Genomic DNA, 14,363 nt, shown 5'->3' with positions numbered 1-14,363 from the left:
TACAGCCTCAAGTCTTCTTGGGTATGACGCTACAAACTTGGCACACCTGTAATTGGGGAGTTTCTCCCATTCTTCTGCAGATCCTCTCAACCTGTCAGGATGGATGGGGAGCGTCGCTGCACAGCTATTTTCAGGTCTCTCCAGAGATGTTCGATCTGGTTCTAGTACGGGCTCTGGCGGGGCCACTCAAGGACATTCAGAGACTTGTCCCAAAGCCAGTCCTGCGTTGTCTTGGCTGTGTACTTAGGATCATTGTCCTGTTGGAAGGTGAACCTTTGCTCCAGTCTGAGGTCCTGAGCATTCTGGAGCAGGTTTTCATCAAGGATCTCTGTACTTTGCTCCGTTCATCTTTCCCTCGATCCTGAATATCCTCACAGCGTGATGCTGTCACCAGCATGCTTCACCATAGGGATGGTGTCAGGTTTCCACCAGACGTGACGCTTGGCATTCAGGCAAAAGAGTTCAATCTTGGTTTCATCAGATTAGAGAATCTTGTTTCTCATGGCCTGAGAGTCTTTAGGTGCCTTTTGACAAACTCCAAGTGGGCTGTCTTGCCTTTTACTGAGGAGTGGCTTCCGTCTGGCCACTCTACCATAAAGGCCTGATTGGTGGAGTGCTGCAGAGATGGTTGTCCTGCTGGAAGGTTCTCCCATCTTCACAGAGGATCTCTGGAGCATTGTCAGTGACCATCAGGTTACTCAGGTACTCAGTTTGGCTGGGCTTCCAGCTCTTGGAAGAGTCTTGGTGGTTCCAAACTTCTTCCATTTAAGAATGATGGAGGCCACTGTGTTCTTTGGGACCTTCAATGCTGCAGTCATTTTTTGGTCCCCTTGCCCAGATCTGTGCCTCAATACAATCCTGTCTCGGAGCTCTACGGACAATTCCTTTGACCTCATGGCTTGGTTTATGCTCTGACATACACCATCAACTGTGGGACCTTATATAGACAGGTGTGTGTATTTCCACATCATGTCCAATCCAATTAATTTATCACAGGTGGAATCCAATCAAGTTGTAGGACCATCTGAAGGATGATCAATGGAAACATGATGCACCTGAGATCAATGTAGAATCTCATAGCTAAGGGTCTCAAATACTTATGTAAATAAGGAATTTTAATTTTGAATTTTTAATAAATTAGCTAATAAATCATTTATTGAAAACATTTAAAGCCTGTTTTCACTTTGTCATTATTGGGTATTGTGTGTAGATTGATGAGGGAAAAAATTATTTAATCCATTTTAGAATAACGCTGTAATGTAACAAAATGTGGAAAAAGTCAAGGAGTCTGAATACTTTCCTTATGCACTGTATGTGCATTTATGGCATGAAAAACATTTATTTGCATTCACCAGCAACATACAGAGTGTAGAGGCACAGCTACTTAGGGCCGGCTCTAGAGGGGTGCAGGGTAGGGCATTGCTAACCCAAAAGTGATGTGAGTCAATGTTAAACTAAGATTGCAGGATATTACCTTAGAAACAACCAAAAGTGTTCCGTCTGCCCATCCATAAATATCATCCTAGAACCGGCCCTACAGCCACATTTTCTCAGGGACGACCGTTAGCATGACGTCTTCGTTAGCTTGCCGCACCACCATGGACAGCGGACTGCCTGACTGGACAGCATCACTCACCTCCTCTGTGGTCTGGATGTGCTGCCCGCTGATGCTCATTATAACATCATGGTTAATCATGCCAGCACTGTATGTGAAACATACAATGGTGACAATTAACACACTACACACCACCTAACCTGGTCCCAGACCTGTTTGTGCTCTTGCCAACTCCATGAATAGCTGTCATTAAGAAGTTGGCATGATTGCGCAAACAGACTGGTACCTAGGCTAGCACTCATAAACTCTATTATACAAAACTCAACCTCAAAACCATTCTCTGACTTCTCATCTCATGCCCCGGAGAAACAAGCATTGACCTTTATACTAAGCTGTACATGCTGTGCCATTTTCAAGAGAAAGAGCGACAAAGAGAGAAAGAGTGAGAGAAGTTGGTGGCTTCAAATCCAACAGATCATAGTTAAATCAGCACCATTCTCTAGTTTTGTAGCGATAGCCAGGCTGGCTTATTATAGGACCACTGAAACAAAATCTATTAGCCTTTGTTTGAAAGGGCTGCAGCATGCAGGTTTCTGTTCCATAGCTGTGGGGGCTACTTAATGTTATTACCAACAACAACAACACAGCACACAGCCATTGAGACAGATGTAAGCTCCTGGCTGGCCTTTCTGCATGGGGTAAGAGGGGCTGCGTCCCAAATGGCACTCTATTCCCTATATAGTGGCAGGTTAACATTTATTGTGAGCAATTTCTGCTAGAAAGGACAGCTGCAAAGTCAAAATTGACTTTATTGTAACAATTCATGAATTCTTTCTTAGCTTTTTGGTCTTAATTTAAGGTTAGGGTTAGGCATTAGGGTTAGCATTGTGGTTAAGGTTAGAGTCAAGGTTAGGTTTAAAATCAGATTTGATGCCTTTGTAGCAGTGCCAGCTAGTGACCACTCTGCAGAGCTGCCTCCAGGACAAAAAACATGAACCTGCGCCATTTTGGGTGAAGCCAGAAAGAGGAATTAATCAGAAACCTGCTTGTGGGTGGCTGCTGGCTGGAGTGTAGAAGAGATCTGGACCAGAGTTTAGAAGAATAGCCTTGATATTTTCCTTTGAAAATATCCTGATGCCTCCAAACCCCTTTGTGCACAGCACAGCTGATAATTAATTTGACCAAGACTCAATGGGTTAACAGACAAGTATGCAACTGCGCAGCAGATATCATACAGATTTGTTTCAGGTTTATTCTAAAACCTTTTAATAGTGAGTATTGCTACTGTATTCTTATTATGCTAATACTTACTATTTACCCCATTTAAATTGCTTTGTTAATCTGAATTTAATAACTTTACAATTTCAAAAAGGGCAATGTAACCGGTAACTGTCAGATTCAGGTCAGTAGGCCACTCAAATTGGCTATTTATTAACATAATACACAAAACTATTATCATCTGTGAATAACATAGTTATGATGATATAATCCTTTAATTAGGCCTACTAGGGATATGGGTCTTCGCACTATATGCCAATAATGAGAAATTGTCTAAACTTGACTCAGCTTGTGTCCTAAATAGCACCCTATTCCCTAAACAGTGCACATGTTTTGACCAGGGTCCCTAGAGATCTGGTCAAAAGTAGTGCCCTTTATAAGGAAGGGGGTGCCATTTGCTATACACCGTCAGTCTTGCCTGGAGGGAGATGTTCCTGGGATCACTTCATAAAACGTACACTCCTGAGCTCACGTCTGGGAAGTCACTCTGCCGCTCCCTCAGATCTCGGATCAAACTGGGAGAAGGACAGAGAGGATATTACATCCACACTTGGAAAGGGTCACACAGAATATTTTTCTTTAGCCAGCAGAATTCAGAGAAAGGTAACAGTAATCTTAATATAGATTGTGGTTTAATCTGACTCAGCATTTATAGAGCATAGTAGACATGCCAGTAATGATGACAAGGCCACACCAATGGCACCCTATTCCCTATATAGTCCACTACTTTGCCCAGGGCCCATTGGGTTCTGTTCAAATTAGTGCACTATATTGTGGAATATGGTGCCAATTGGGACTCACCCCTGGAAAGGTGATACCTTCTGACCAAAAGCTGGTGTTTACTCACAGAGCTGAGAGTTAAAGCATCCAATCAATACATTTTTTATAGAAAACCAAATTATTGTGTAGAAATGTGCCAAATCATCAGAAATCTGAATAAGAAAAGCTATCACTAAATGCACTTTAGGTGGTATATTAGTGAAATAGGTAGTGAAGAATTAAGTCATACAAACCCTTGATTGTTCTGCTGTATGAATCGGTAAGGAACTGACGTACTCTGTCTGCAGAAATTGCAAAGGATATTCCTGCTCTGACCTTCAGAGTATTTATTCCGATGACATCCCCATCTTTGAAACACAAGTACAAATTGAAAATAACAAGGTTTGAATATAAACAGAACTGTAGCATTCAAATATTTAATTTTCATTGAAAAGTTACTTTTAAAATGACAAACATTTTCTGTTGTTCTGTTCTGTCATTTCCTGCTGTTCCAATAATTTGATGTTTTCATGTGTGATGCTAAGCATAGTAATTCTTATTGAGTGAATAAACCGAATGGGACATTTGTATCCTTTGGTGAATTTGAAAGGAAAGCAGTATTTTTACAACATAAAGCTTGAGCCCATCACCTCGATATAGCCTATGTAAGTATTTGTGAACAATTGTGTTTTATATAAATGCACTGCACCATTGAAATGTTGTGCATGAGTCTTCTTTTTATATTCCACAAGGACTGGAAACATAATAATAAAGGGGGCAAAAAAGCCCTTAAGCTTCGTCAAGGGCGACTGTGGGAGTATTTTTCTGCTTCGAGATCAATGGTCAGACATAAGTCTGCATATATAAGAATGATAAGAATGATTTCCGTGGCAGATTTTAAAACAACAGAGATGTCGCAGCAAAACATAGAATAATGACCTTGAGCATAAACCCTATATAGAAAACTGAATTATGACCTTGAGCATAAACCCTATATAGAAAACTGAATTATGACCTTGCAAATCTCTTTCCTAAATGAAAACAGAAAAATACACAGCATATGCTGATTGCATCTTACATACCTCTCAAATACAATCTAAAGCAGTAATTCCCCCGAGAAGTGGTCACCCTGAGTTGCCATAGTGTAAAAGAACAGAGCAATAAACAAAAGTTAATGGCCATTGTATTGCACTGCAATGTTGAATTCAAAACAGAGACAAGAAGAGACAATGGAGACATACACACTTAGAAAAAAAGGTTCCAAAAGGGCTCTTTGCCTGTCCCCATAGGAGCACCCTTTTAGGGGCACCCTTTTCCTACCAGGAACCAAAAGGTGCTTCAAAGGGTTCTCCTATGGGGACAGCCAAAGAACCCTTTTAGGTTCAGTATGTATAGTATGTACAGTATGTAATGATATGTAAAGAGATGCACATGTGGTAATATAATGCTCCAAATACTGCTGCTTGACTGCCATATTTCACATGTGCATCCTAAATTGCACCTTATTTCCTATATAATGCACTACTTTTAGACAAGGCTCTGGTCAAAAGTAGTGCACTATTCATGGAATAGGGTGCTATTTGAGTCGCAAGCCTACGACCTACATTGATGATGATTTCCGTCTGGATGTACTCCTTGTGAGTCGTTGAGTCCCAGTTCCAGGCCGTTCCAATGGGCCCTGCTGATGCCTGTCGTGACAGTGTTTTGCAGGGAGAATAACATTTAAACAAAGCTTAAATTTCAACTTATATCCAGTGCTGGCCTCTTTCATGTTTTTATGATGTATTTGTGGTTCCAATCATTCTTTCATTTGTTCACGCAAGAGGATAAGATTTGAGCATGTTCTCTCCCTTTACCTTCAGGGAGAAGGGACTGTCCACAGCCACCACAAACTCCCTCAGCCGCAGGTCAGACGAGTGGCCCAGCAGGACTGGCAGTGTACTCTACAGAACAAGATAAACATAGAGATCATATAACTTCTAGAATGAATGTTTTTACTGACCAAGATGGCTGAGTTTTTACTCATGCTAGGATATACATTGTAGTGTTATTTTTAATTCTGTGAAGATTCACACAATGGGAAAGGCTTTTAGACCGCTCTGTTAATACATTGGCCCTTTAACAGAAGACAGTTCCTTCAGCACTGAATCATCAGTAAGGCCAACAAGGCACTCTCAATTTAACCTTCACTCCCAGACTAATCCGGTCTCTGCCTACCTTCTCTTGTCATGGGTTGAAGTATTTTTATTGCTGGAATCTGACACGTAGTGTTTATTGCCATTGCCAGCCCTTCTGGGGTGTAAGCCTTGTTCCATCACAGCCTCGCTTTGAAGACAACTTTTAGGCTCTGCTACTCCCTATAAAGGCTTAACGTCTACCATCACAAGTCCATTCTATCTAATCCTCTGTGTTTGTATTCCACACACACGTTTATAGTCTTCTATAGTATAGTGTGCAGAGTGATGGGCTGAATCAAAATGGTTGTCTTCCCTGCATGTTTTGGCCCTGGCATGGAGTGGGTTTTAGTTGACTGTGTTTTGGCCAGGGATCCCATAATGCCACACAGAGGAGCTGTTTACACAAGCGGCTGTCATCGCGGTGACAAATGTTTTAGTTACAGCAACATTTGCGAATAATGGGAGAAGAAAAAAGGCTGAAGCTTTGAATTTATAAGAGCAGAACCAATAGCCCCTACAGGAAAACCTGACGACAAATTGATCATGTCAAGGAGTGGAATCTGATTTTAGTCAGGCGAAAGGCCCTCGCTCGATGACTTTCCCACTGTAGAACATCTGCCAGACTGTTTCTGTAGGATTAATTAACTCTCTGCCTTTTCGATGTCACTCACTGATTTCAAGCCAGCAGGCCAATGGAAAATACCAAGCAGAATTTAGCATGAGGACCTGTGGGATGAGAAAGAGGGCAATTGGAACAACCTCATTTTAGGAATGAGGGGGAGAGAGAGGAGGACTGACATTCGACTCAATTTTGATTCCATTTCCTTGTTGGAGGCATCTTATTGAACACAGCTCTTCAGCTCCACTTTGATTCTCTGCTTGTAGGATAGGACATGGGCTTTGGTGACTATCCAGCAGTCCTCTGACACAATGAACTGTGAAACACTTGACACAGGGACCTCCTGGTATGAAAATGGGAACCTGAGTGATAAAGGGGCGGCAGGGTAGCCTAGTGGTTAGAGTGTTGAACTAGTAACCCCCGAGCTGACAAGGTGCAAATCTGTTGTTCTGCCCCTGAACAGGCAGTTAACCCACTGTTCCCAGGCTGTCATTGAAAATAAGAATATGTTCTTAACTGACTTGCCTGGTTAAATAAAAGTTATACAATTTTTTTTTTTTAAAAGACACCAATCATGTTGCTGTCTAAAGTTACAACAACCATGTGTCATCATATTTTGCTCTCATGATTCCAAAACACAGAGGAATCAGTTCCAACGAAGGGTTTAAGAAATTTTTTAAAAATCCATTATTGACCATAACTGTTAAAAGAGTCACTTCAATATGTTGCTGCCGAACGCATTGAAGATTACATGAATGACAGAAAGAGTAAAGGACTCCAATACCAAGCTGCCTGTACCTTTTGAAAAGCTTTAGGTGTACAACAGCTGGGGCTATCTTATCCACCCCATCAGCAATCAAGTTGAATTTGTTCAGGGCATCTGAGGGGGAAAAATACAGAAAGATAGAAAGATTTATTCATGTGAAACAAAATTCCAGGGTAAACATTCACCTTGGAGGTAGAAATGACATACATTTCATACATGAGTATGTTAAAGCTGTAAACATTTGATATTTTTGGGGATAATACTACTATATGGCATTTTTAAAATACAAAAACGCATAAAATCTGTCTGACTTTTTCAAGTTATCAAGTAATGGGCCTGACATACGGTTATGCACATTCTGAGCTAAAGTTTTTATTACAGCTTCTTAAACACTTAAATCTTTGGTAAAATAAATGGCGTGTTCACCCCAAAAGTGCATAGCGTAAACTTACATGCCAGGGTAAGTCACTATTCTTCTACCTGTTTTCTGGTATGGCTTGTCAGGTTGGTTATCAGGCTCCAAATCAGCAAGCTTGGCTGGCGGCAGACCACATGTGGAGCTACCTTTATAGGCCACCTAGCCTTCCTCTTCTACTTAAAGGTTCATTATGACTCTCTGTTACATCAGGGGAATTGTAAATCCTTGCCCCCCATTGCTATTCCCCTGCAGTATCTTCTCCTCCTGTTATAGGGCATGTGTTCTCACATCAAGGCTACAACACACTGCTCTCACACGCACATTCACATGTAGGCTACAACACACTGCTCTCACACGCACATTCATATGAAGGCTACAACACACTGCTCTCACACGCACATTCACATGTAGGTTACAACACACTGCTCTCACACGCACATTCACATGTAGGCTACAACACACTGCTCTCACACGCACATTCACATGTAGGCTACAACACACTGCTCTCACACGCACATTCACATGAAGGCTACAACACACTGCTCTCACACGCACATTCACATGTAGGCTACAACACACTGCTCTCACACGCACATTCACATGTAGGCTACAACACACTGCTCTCACACGCACATTCACATGAAGGCTACAACACACTGCTCTCACACGCACATTCACATGAAGGCTACAACACACTGCTCTCACACGCACATTCACATGAAGGCTACAACACACTGCTCTCACACGCACATTCACATGTAGGCTACTTTTCCTAAAGCTTCTGTGCACTCCACACTTTTCTTTAATACATTCAGACACATGATTTTGAGATTGATATTTGCATTCCAGAACAATGAAATAATCTCTGTGGAAATGCTCATTTGGACAGGAAACGTTACACCTTTTGACATAGAACTGGATTGGCAGGACATCGAAAAAATGTCACTCCACAAAACAACATCATCAAAGTTGATACTATACACTCTCTAATCTCTATGCCATTTTACTACCAGACCAAAATGTTGAACACTTTCTCTATAATATAACTATCAAAAGTTGGAGAACCTGTCCCTTCCACTGGTGCTGTCAGAGACCTAGGCACGTTGGGTACTGAGGCTGCGTCCAAAATGGTGCCCAATTCCATGCCCCTCCTGCTTGAGGATCTATTTCAGCCATCTATTTTCCACTTACAGAGGGGGTTGGTGGGAGGAGCTATAGGAGGACAGGCTCATTGTAATGGAATAAATAGAACGGTGTCAAACATGTGGTTTTCATATGTTGTATGCCGTTCCATTAATACCATTCCAGCCATTACAATGAGCCTGTCCTCCTATAGCTCCTCCCACCAGCCTTCACTGACCACTTGTCACTTAAATCTCGTTGGATTGATTGCTTTCATTTGAGTCCTGCTACTCTTTCATACTCTTGTTTTTGCCTGTTGTTTTTCCTCGTTAACATTCAATGAACCGTCAAACACACCTCGGGAATGGCTGAAATGGGCTCATTGGAATAAATTGTCTTTCCGTTGCATCTATAAGAACACTTAAGCGCATCCTCTCGGCGCTTACATCACAAGAAAGAGAAGCAAGATCATTTTATTTTGATAGGTGTTTATTTTTTGTTGAATTGAAAAAGTAATTATTTTATAGAGAGAATTCGGACAACATCTATAAAACATATTAGCCTAACACACAATACATTTCTGAAATCCTCCAAATGTTACCTTATCACACAAAAAAAACGAATGTTGATATCGTATTCACAGGAGACATGACACACACATTTGTGTACAATGAGTCAAAACTATATTTTCAGTTTGCATTTGGAGACTGGGACAGCATTATTATAGTCCTAATGGTAGCACATTGACAATTAATTTATGTTTTGTGTGACTAGGAAACATCGGAGGGTTTCAGAAATGTATCATGTGTTGGGCTAATATGTTGCATAGATGTCTGAAGAGGTTACAGAAGACAGAATGCAGAAGGTGTCCCATGTTTTCTGAATTCACTCAAACATTACTAATAACAGTACTACAAGAAAACAACAAGAACCAGAGCCCTGCCTCACCTAACTACCGGGGGTCCCCAATATAAACTGGATCTCTATCCACTGTTGGAAAAGCCTATAAGACTGTTCCACTTTAGTTACTCCATGCTGTCCTACTTTAGCTAGCTATGGTTGGTAAAGCAGGACACCTAAAAACGGACTGGATTACAAAATGTAAACATAAAATTGGCAACTTTTTTATAACAGTTGTATAACCTTATAACATCAAAACAGAAAATAAACTGTGTCACTGATCTTACCTTGTGCTTTGCAGGGTCACACCAATGAAGTGATTTGATTTTGATCATGTTGATTCAATACAAGGGGTTAGTAACAATAGTTTTGGTTTTCTCTTTCCACACCAACAAATAAATGTGTCAGAATTACAATGTCCCCACCCAAAAAAGATATAATAAAATAAAAAAAAGTTTACATTGTCCCAGTTGATATGATGTCCCACCAGGGGTGAAAGTAGATTTGATTTCTTACCGGTCCGCCAGCGTCTAAGATACTCATTTCTGCCTTGACAAAATGTAAGTGTTCTCCTCAAACCACAATGCAATTTGGACCGTATACCACCCGGTTTCCAGTCAATTCACAAATGTTTTTTTGTGGCTGACATGCAGTAATGTTTAATAATGGTGTAGTAGCCTACAGTTTTTTGGGCATGTTGTCATAATTGTGATAGACTCACGTTTTACTGGTCCGGCGTACCCCCACTATTTACTTTACCGGGACGCCTTACCGGACCGTACCGTCTTACTTTCACCCCTGTGTCCTACTCCTTCCGAATTCACCCAACAGTTGAAATGTTTACAAATTAGACGCTCTGATTTGAAAGAAACTTCTGAAAACAAACACAGATTATGGTGATATTATGTATGATCTCGCAAACAATGTAAAATGTTTATAGATATGTGTAATCTACAGCGAAACTTTTAGATTTCTAATCCGAGGGTATCCTGCTATTGCCCCACTTGTTGAATTATGCAGCAGAACATGACATCAACAGTAATTAATGAGGCAGTCTAGACATCACAGGTGAGTTAGGCCTAGACAGAGCAAGTTTTTGGTGGTTACAGCCCTGTCCCACCCCTAAATTATTCATATATGCAAATACATGCATACTGTCTCCCTAGGGTCCACTGCCAAACCCTGATAGATGGCCAGAGCTTGGAATGCCTTGTAAAATACAAAAATGCTGGGTCCACTGCACACATCACAAACAGAGCATTTCAGATGACATGCACTTTGAATGGATTCCTCTAGATATTATTTGAAAAAGGTTCTCAGCTAGTTTATTTGCCCATTTTGAAATATAATTATATTCAAAGTTGTTATTTAACTCTGGTGAATGTGCCATCCATTACTGTGATATGTCAGGCCATATTAAATAGTTATACTCCTGTTTGTTAGGCTAAAACTAAACTATAACCTCTGTAACAACCCACAGAGACATAAGCGTAACAAAAACAGCTTTTGTACAATGAGCACAACACAGCACAAAAACAGTCAATAGATTCAGTGTGGCTACTCGTTAATGCTGGTGCTATTACTTAGAAATGCTGAGGAAAGGTGATGAAATAATGTGTTAACACCTTCCTTGCCTGTAGTGTACATCTGAGGCTGTGTGTACTGTATCAAGCATCTTAGAGTAGATATGTTGATCTAGGATCAGGTCCCACCTGTCCATTCTTATTCTTTGTAATGTAAAAGGAACATCTGATCCTAGATCAGCATTCATACTATAAGACACTGTGAATACAGGCTCTGTTTTTTTAAACTGAGTAAAGTGTTGAATGTTGCTGCAAAGGTACACAGCTCTGTTTTGTATGCAACTCTGGCACTCATGTGGAGGAATCCTGTCATGCAGTGAAGTCTTTATCTTAACCCCTCCACAAAAAAGTACAATAACGCAACCATCTGCAATAGGATTGTGAGTTTGCTCAACATCATTTTCACACACAAACCTTTTTGTTTTACAGTGTATAGGCTGCTTCTCATTTTGATGATTACTCAGTCCAATCACCTCATTGTTGTCCCAGTCCGTTAAACATGATCTGATACCCTTCAAAGCGTACAGTAATTGGAAGCCATGTGGTTTGCACACCTGCTTTTCTCAGAAACCAGGAGGGGATCTAATGCATTTCTTTATTTCTCCCTCCACATTCCACTGTGGCTATAGCAACAATAATTAACCACTTGTTATTAGTAACAGGCATAGATTGTGTTGCAATGGAGACATTTCCATATAGGCTTTCTTTCTTCCAATAGGCATAACAACAGTTTTGTTGAAAATAATGAAACCATCACAATGTTTACCACTTTTATTACTTGGCTGGCACAGAATGGAACAGCAAACTTTCCTTTGGTATCCTCTCAAATGCATTAAGTTAACTTTCATTTGGTATCCTCTCAGATGCATTAAGTTCACTTTCATTTGGTATCCTCTCAGATGCATTAAGTTAACTTTCATTTGGTATCCTCTCAGATACATTAAGTTAACTTTCATTTGGTATCCTCTCAGATGCATTAAGTTCACTTTCATTTGGTATCCTCTCAGATACATTAAGTTCACTTTCATTTGGTATCCTCTCAAATGCATTAAGTTCACTTTCATTTGGTATCCTCTCAGATGCATTAAGTTCACTTTCATTTGGTATCCTCTCAGATGCATTAAGTTCACTTTCATTTGGTATCCTCTCAGATGCATTAAGTTCACTTTCATTTGGTATCCTCTCAGATACATTAAGTTCACTTTCATTTGGTATCCTCTCAGATACATTAAGTTAACTTTCATTTGGTATCCTCTCAGATACATTAAGTTCACTTTCATTTGGTATCCTCTCAGATGTATAAAGGTAACTTTCATTTGGTATCCTCTCAGATACATTAAGTTAACTTTCATTTGGTATCCTCTCAGATGCATTAAGTTAACTTTCATTTGGTATCCTCTCAGATGCATTAAGTTCACTTTCATTTGGTATCCTCTCAGATGCATTAAGTTCACTTTCATTTGGTATCCTCTCAGATACATTAAGTTAACTTTCATTTGGTATCCTCTCAGATGTATAAAGGTAACTTTCATTTGGTATCCTCTCAGATACATTAAGTTAACTTTCATTTGGTATCCTCTTAGATGCATTAAGTTAACTTTCATTTGGTATCCTCTCAGATACATTAAGTTCACTTTCATTTGGTATCCTCTCAGATGTATAAAGGTAACTTTCATTTGGTATCCTCTCAGATACATTAAGTTAACTTTCATTTGGTATCCTCTCAGATGCATTAAGTTAACTTTCATTTGGTATCCTCTCAGATGCATTAAGTTCACTTTCATTTGGTATCCTCTCAGATGCATTAAGTTCACTTTCATTTGGTATCCTCTCAGATGCATTAAGTTCACTTTCATTTGGTATCCTCTCAGATGCATTAAGATATCAAAAGCTTGATCACTGGAAAAGTACTGATGCGCCAATCCATACCAGATCATTCACTTCTGCTCTCTTTGACTACTATGACTGTGTCCAATTCACCCCAAACAGTGCTAGTAAGTAATAGTGTCCACCCCAAAATGCCACCCTATTCCCTAACTAGTGCACTACTTTGACCATGGCCTATGTAGTAGGCCTGTAACAATGACCAAATATCAATTGAATATGCTCTGGATTCATGCTAGATGAGGAAAGAAAGAAACAGGGATTGTCTGATCATATTGTAAAGAAGACGCTAATCTGCCCCTACACGCTTTGTATTTCCTTATCTTACGGTATGTTAACACAATCAACCTTAATCAAATATAGTTAAGACCTCCGTTATTCAATGAAATAACATTTTATTGGTGCCCACTTGGCACAGGACGTCAGGTCAATGTCTATTCCATGTCGGTACAACTGAGCTGATTCATTCCGTGTGTGCCCAGTGGGTGGGCTTGGTTGTCAGTTATGTAATGTTGTAAAGTTCTGCCAAGGGTCTGGCAGAGGTGTTTTTTCTCCATTGGAGAATAAAAACGGAATCAAGTTTTTCCTCACAAAATTGGATCACAGAGCGAATGAAATGTGAAGTATTCCTCAGTAGACAGTAAGATAAGATGATGGCTTGACCTTAGAGAGAAGCAGCAGCAGTTTAGCCTTCATACTTTAGTCTGAAATAGGCTAATTACAATCTCTGACAGACAGGGCATAGGCTACATGCAGCATGGCTTACACATGGCAGCAGAGCATAAATACCCATGTTGGGCCATCTTGACAGGCAATTAGGGCTGTAAAATCCAGTTATTCAACAAGATATTAAGCAGCGTAGCAACTAAATGTCTGTATATAATTTGACATACTTCTTAGAGCCTGCAAGAGTATTATTCAGGAATAATATTTAATCTGAAAAAGGAACACTATCTGTCTCCTATAAACAACCAAATGAGTTGTGCACCCATTTAGATAGCAGTACTTGTTTTGGTTGTTAGGCCTATAACGAAATAACAAAACCATTCCATTAGCCTAATAATTCAAATGATTTGAAGTGGTTTATAATTTAAGTTGCGCTAAGCAGAAATCGCTCTGCCATTTCTTAGTTGCAAAAATTGTAATAGTTTGCCTAATTTCAGTTTATGTGACAAAATAAGATTGTATAGTGCAGAGAATCATTGAACCATCTAAACCGCTGTGAAATATATGTTATGTAAACAACATTTTTGTATTTTAAGCTGTTGGAAGCTGGTGTACAAAACTGAAAGTAGAAGATGC

The sequence above is a fragment of the Oncorhynchus keta genome, chromosome 25 (assembly GCF_023373465.1).
Source record: "Oncorhynchus keta strain PuntledgeMale-10-30-2019 chromosome 25, Oket_V2, whole genome shotgun sequence".
Lineage (NCBI taxonomy): Eukaryota > Metazoa > Chordata > Actinopteri > Salmoniformes > Salmonidae > Oncorhynchus > Oncorhynchus keta.
The sequence above is the reverse complement of the archived record's forward strand: the minus strand, read 5'-3'. Positions refer to the sequence as shown.